We start from the raw sequence: 6,105 nt of genomic DNA, 5'->3' as shown, positions 1-6,105 counted from the left end.
ACATCTCTCATCCCGAGCAATCCCTCCAACTCATTGAGTTAGTGATCCCTTCTTTATTCCAGCTGCCTTCTCCCCCAGTTCTTAAGACAGACTTCTCTGCTTTCTATCTGTTCTCTTAGCCCTTAATTCTGCTAAGTTCCATTGTAGACCTGAATTTCAGTAGTAATAATGTTTTGACCACTATCTTTTTTTATGGTATATTAAAGTATTAAGAATTTGGTGGAAACATTATTCTATTTCAGATTAAATATTTATTTCAGACTTAGAGGGTTTTTGGCTCACTATTCCAGACAAGAACTTGCTTTGAAACATACTGAATGGTGAATATCTCCTGCTGGACAGTGAAACAGTACAGATGAATTTAGGATAGTTCATCCTTCAGGAAACTCAAAATGCAGCTGGAAACATGAACTTGTGATAAAAATAATATGACAAGTCCCTATGAAAAAGCTGAGAAAATTATAATGGGCAGTGAGATGAGAAAATACACAGGGATCAGAGAAACTCGCACAGAAGAGACTCTATTGCATTCTGCAAAACAAAGAGAATTGTAAGGGGCATATGTGCCAAGGAAAAGAGTACAAAAAATATATCTAAACTTAAAAAGTAGACATTTTATTTTTATGAATTGAAGCCGGTTTATTGATATAACATAAGGCTTTTTGTAGAGAAACAGAAAATGATTGTACTTTAACTGTTGGGTTGATGACCCTGTAAAAGAATCTGGAAGACCAGCATGAGTTTTCCATGGTGGGCAATATGGTTAGACTTGAAAATAAATTTCCCAATATGGGAAATTTGGAAACAAAATTTCTTGCACTATGTAGTTTAGAGTATAGAATTACCCAAAAGGCAAGAAAGAGGAAGTGGAGGGCATAGAGTTGGTTTTTTGAACTGTAAATTGATGCAATAATTAAGAAAATCCACATGATTTTTCCTCAAAAATTGAATATATAGAAAATTCAATGTGATCCAGTTATCCAATGAAACAAAAACTTGAATTCAAAGCAATACATAGATTTTTATTGCAGTATTATTTACAAGAGCAGGAGGCAAAAAAAAAAATCTAATGTATTATATTAAGTAAAAAAGTAAAGTAAAGGCCCTCCCGTTGATCATCGATTTGCTCGAGCGGGCCCAGTAACATCTCCATTGGAGACTTTGTTGTTACTGTGTCTGGCATATTGAATACGTCACGGGGAGCTTGCCAGGCTCTGCCGTGCGGGCGAGATATTCTCGTAGCTTGCCGGGTTCTCCGAGAGGGGCGAGAGGAATCGAACTCGGGTCGGCCATGTTGGCTGCATGCAAGGCAAACGCCCTACCGCTGTGCTATCGCTCCAGCCCAATGTATTATATATATATATATATATATATATATATATATATATCACATAATAGAATACTCTTTTTTCTTTCCAGTTGTTACCAGCAATTATTCTTTAGAATAAACATGTGTACCCTTAAATTCTATTCTTAGGCGTTGCTTAGAAACCCCCAAAAAAGGATAAAAGGAAGATGTGGACATGTCCTATTTTATTTAAAATATGATGGAACTGCCTCAAAAGTGAACTAGGCTTTTTTTTCTATAACTTTATACCAAGATTACTTTTTTGAATCCAAAATAGAATAATTTTGAAATGGCAGTTGAGTTATTCCTTATGGTGAGAGGCATCTTAAATAGTGTGCTTTATATCTGTAGGGTATTTCAATGTTGAATGAGACAGAGAACAGGGATATGATAATATGATAGTTAAGGGCATAAAATATGAAAGTAATACATTTTTTTTTCTTTTTGGGTCACACCTGCCGATGCACAGGGGTTACTCCTAGCTCTGCACTCAGGAATTACTCCTGGTGGTGCCCAGGGGACCTTATGGGTTGCTGGGAGTTGAACCAAAGTTGGCCACATGCAAGGCAAACGCCCCACCTGCTGTGCTACTGCTCCAGCCTCATGGTCACTTCACGGTCCTCCCGTTGTTCATCGATTTGCTCGAGCAGGCCCAGTAACGTCTCCATCATGAGACTTGTCGTTACTGTGTTTGGCATATTAAATACGTCATGGGTAGCTTGCTAGGCTCTGCCATGCGGGCGATATACTCTCGGTAGCTTGCCGGGCTCTCCGAGAGGGGCGGAGGAATCGAACTTGAGTAGGCCATGTTGGCTGCATGCAAGGCAAATGCCCTACTGCTGTGCTATCGCTCCAGCCCACTGCTCCAGCCTAGTAGTACAATATTTAAAGTTGAGAACAATCAATAAATATTTGGGCTGTATGTTGGTCAAAATATAGTACACTTATTGAAAAATTATTTATATGGGGAACGTGGGAGTGTGACTTTAGAAATTCTAATTAAATATTAAATATCTTTGTGTCAGCTGAAACTTTTGTATGTGCAATGCTACATCAGACAATAAAGACTATTCTTCACTACTGAATTCTCCGTCTTAAAAACCAAATAAGCAACCCGAGTTTTTTTCGTTGTCTGAGGTTATGTAAATGACTTGGATGTAGCCTGTCAAATAGGGCACAGTGATTAGTAATGTTGTCTTGTTGCTTGTTCATTTTATCATGCTTGATAAATAAAAAGAATGTTGAATTAGCTTAGACAATTATACTTATACAATCTAGAAATTTCTAGAAAGAATTACTTCCAGACAATCTGTCAGTTCTTTTTTTTCTTTTTGTTTTGGGGCCACACCTGAGTGTGTTAAGGGTATTCTGCTGGCTCTATGCTCAGAATATCACCACTTGTGGTCTTGGAGAACCATATGAGGTTCCAGGTATCAAACCTGAGTTAGGCATGAAGGGCAAGTGCCTTACCACATAAACATCTTTCCTGCCCTGAAATGTTTTTAAGTTAATGTGATAATGGCCAAGTGACAGACAACATGAAGAAATCATGGAATTGTGATAAATAACTATCTAAATGTCAATAGAAAATTGAGCATAGAAACAAGTTTCCATTGGATAAGAGGGTTCACTTACTCAATTGAAAGTATAAAATGGCTTCTTCAAAATTACTAATCGTAAGATGGCGTTGGAAAGTATGATACTATTATTCTCTCCCCTCATGTTTACTTTTAGAAGAAATTCAATCTTATTTTTATCTAAACAAATTTTTATTTTTAGTTTGCATTGACTGACCATGAGATGCACCGTTACGAAGCATGGTTGGGTTCATGCCCATCCCTCCACCAGTGTTTATTTCCTTCCACCAATGTCCTGAGTCTCCCTCCTGCACCCACTCCCCTCCATGTAAGTTACTTTTCTTCTTTTAGGCATGTGTGGTTTTCAATACAGGCAGTGAGAGGTTATTATTTTTGTCCCTTTACTTATTTCCAGCATAAAGTTCTCAAACTTTTAAAAGGAACTTACCACTACTGTTGATTCTCAGATGCTGGTGGTCTTTGCAGGCAAGTAATGGGATATTGTTTGAAATGTAATCAATCAATGTATTCCTTACTGAGTAGATGCTGTCGCTGTTTTCTTCCCCCAAATAAGCTGCATCTTATGGGAAGGGTAACGTTGGAAGGATTTTGGATATAAGAAAGTACCAACAGAAATCTTCCTCAAAGGTACATTTACATAGAGCAGAGGTAGGGAAAGTCCTTGCACCTTAGAAAGGTATAGAAACAGAATGCATAGGGGGAAAAAATCCTGTGTTTTTCTAAAGAAAAGAATTAGGATGCTTTCAAAATAATGATTTTCCCCAAGCCCTTATCAGAGACTTAGAATTCTAAGCTTGCCAGAGTGATCCGTCTTTTCCTATTATTCCGACAGGGACTTCCTCAGGGGCTTCATTGAAACAGCCAAAAGAATTGGGCCCCAAATGGTTATTTTCTTCTTCCCCACCAAAAAGGTCCCGCTGTCACCCCTTGTCACTCAGCACTCAGCACTTGGAGGCAAGCAAAGAGGCAGGTTGAAACTGTTCCATTTAATCAAGAATGAACTAAATGTCAGAGACTCGGTGTTCTAGATCAACAATTTCCAGGATTGATACATCTTAATCAAGTAATTAGATGACTTTTTCAGTGGTGTTTTCCACACCGGAGAGAGGAACAGATTTGCCGCTTTGCTCCGATGGCTGCTAGCAGCAGTGTTGGTTGTTAACAGAGACATTTACACGGAACCACCAGTTGGCAGGGGCTAACACTTTGTTGCTTGCTATTCCCACATGCTGAGGATTTTGGGAATGCTGCCAAGCTTTCTGTCTCACGTAGCTCTTCAGTATAATAACAGCAAAAGCCACAGAAAGCCTGGAAAAATAACGGTGAATCAAGGCAACCAGCCCGCGTCCCTGGTTTCATATGAAACGTGATGGAATGACAGAATTTTAGCGGCGTTTATTTCTCTCACCATCCTCCTCCCTGCGTAAAAGTCCTTTGAAACGGAGTTTGATGTTTATTGAACTTCAAAGTCCTTTCAAATCACATCAGAGCCCTTCTGTTAAAATGTAGAGTCCGCCTGTGCCAGTTGGAGGCTTTATTCTGACAGCTCCTGGGTGATGCTGGTTCTGGGCACTCATGGGGAGGTCCAAGGCTGAGACCATGGTAAGTGGAATCGCCCACGATGCTGGTGGCATGAAGCAACATTTCCCAAAGTACATATCCTCTGTACCCTCTTTCTACATAATTAGGTTCGAATTGTTTTTTTTCTTTTTTTGGGGGGGGGGGGGTCGTTAACCCAGGGATGCACAGGAACTACTCCTGGCTCATGCACTCAGGAATTACTCCTGGCGGTGCTTGGGGGACCATATGGGATGCTGGGAATCGAACCTGGGTCGGCCCGGTGTAAGGCAAACACCCTCCCCCTGTTCTATATCACTCCAGACCCAGTTTGAAGTTTTTAAAATACTAACATCCCAGTCAGTATATTAGGTGTTAGAAAACATGGATTCAGGTTTCAGTTCTGCTAGAAATTACTTGTATGACAATAGGCAAGTTACACAGGACTGGTGATATCAATGTGCACACATGAACCTAAGGGAATTGAAAATATGTGCAAGAGAGTACTTTCAGATCTACCTTGATAAGATGCCATGAGATGCCATGAGATGTCATGGTCTATTGAGCAGATGGAATCTGAGGTTGTATGTGTGTAAAACCCCCAGATTTTGTGTGCATGTGCGTTTGCACGCACGCACGCGTGTGCGTATGTGTGTGTGTGTGTATCTTAATTCGAAGACTAAGAGTGGAATGTTAATGCTCAGAAGGATGTCTGCAGATAGGAACTCTGAGAGTCCTTTAGAACACCTCTAAAATCACCCCAAACAGACCCAGATTTCACAAAGAAATCAGAGAAAATGATGGAATGGTGGGAAGGTTTACATTTTATTAACCAAAACCTTGGCCAAATTTTTAAAAGTTTATAAATTTATATTCAAGGCTTTCAATGAAAAATAACATAGGAAAATGTCTTGTAGGCAGAACTTTTTGTTTAGTAATTTTATATAAGAAGAAGATACAAATAAATCTTACCTCTTCAAATTGTGGCAATTTTATTCTATTTTTGAAGTGTAGCTATAAAAATTTGTGATTAAGTGATATTGTACTTGAACCCAGAAGTTTTGAATTTTGTTTTTTGGGTGTTGTATATTTCAGTCTGGAGAGCTACTGACAGTATCTCGTCTGCAAAGCAAAGCCGTGACGTATTCGATATGCCAAACACAGTAACAATTCTCACAATGTTGCTGGGCCCACTCAAGCAAATCGATGAAGAATGGGAGGACAGTGACAGTGACAGTGACAGTGACATAAAGATACAAGATGTGCAAAGTCAATTTTAAAGAATAAATGGGTCTTTTCTATCCTGGGTCTTTGATTATATAAAACATTGTAATCCAAATAATTGGAAGCAGATCATGACAAAGGCCAAGAGTGGGTGTCTGAGAACATCACATAGACCATTATTTCTATAGGTTCACAAAAATGATACATGACTAACCTCAAAGTTAAGAATAAAATGACTACATTGTTGTCACATGTGGAAATTTGATTAGTTCCTCCTGCAAATCTCAAATACTATGAAGTTTTGAATAAATAAGAGATTATTGTGGAGAAATAGTTGAGAATTTTAAATACCCTTGCTGAAACATTTCATTAGTAATC

General features: G+C 38.9%; 1 non-coding gene across 1 annotated transcript; it reads right to left on the bottom strand.

The window, feature by feature from the left end:
• Window positions 1–5,424: 5,424 nt before the first annotated feature.
• On the bottom strand, window positions 5,425–5,561 carry LOC130040539 (small nucleolar RNA SNORA29). Its single transcript, XR_008795019.1, has one exon. It is a non-coding gene; the product is annotated as a small nucleolar RNA SNORA29 (small nucleolar RNA).
• Window positions 5,562–6,105: the final 544 nt, after the last annotated feature.

The sequence above is a fragment of the Sorex fumeus genome, unplaced genomic scaffold (genome assembly GCF_029834395.1).
Source record: "Sorex fumeus unplaced genomic scaffold, SorFum_2.1 ptg000094l, whole genome shotgun sequence".
In the NCBI taxonomy this organism is placed as follows: domain Eukaryota; kingdom Metazoa; phylum Chordata; class Mammalia; order Eulipotyphla; family Soricidae; genus Sorex; species Sorex fumeus.
This window is presented reverse-complemented; position numbering and strand designations above follow the sequence as displayed.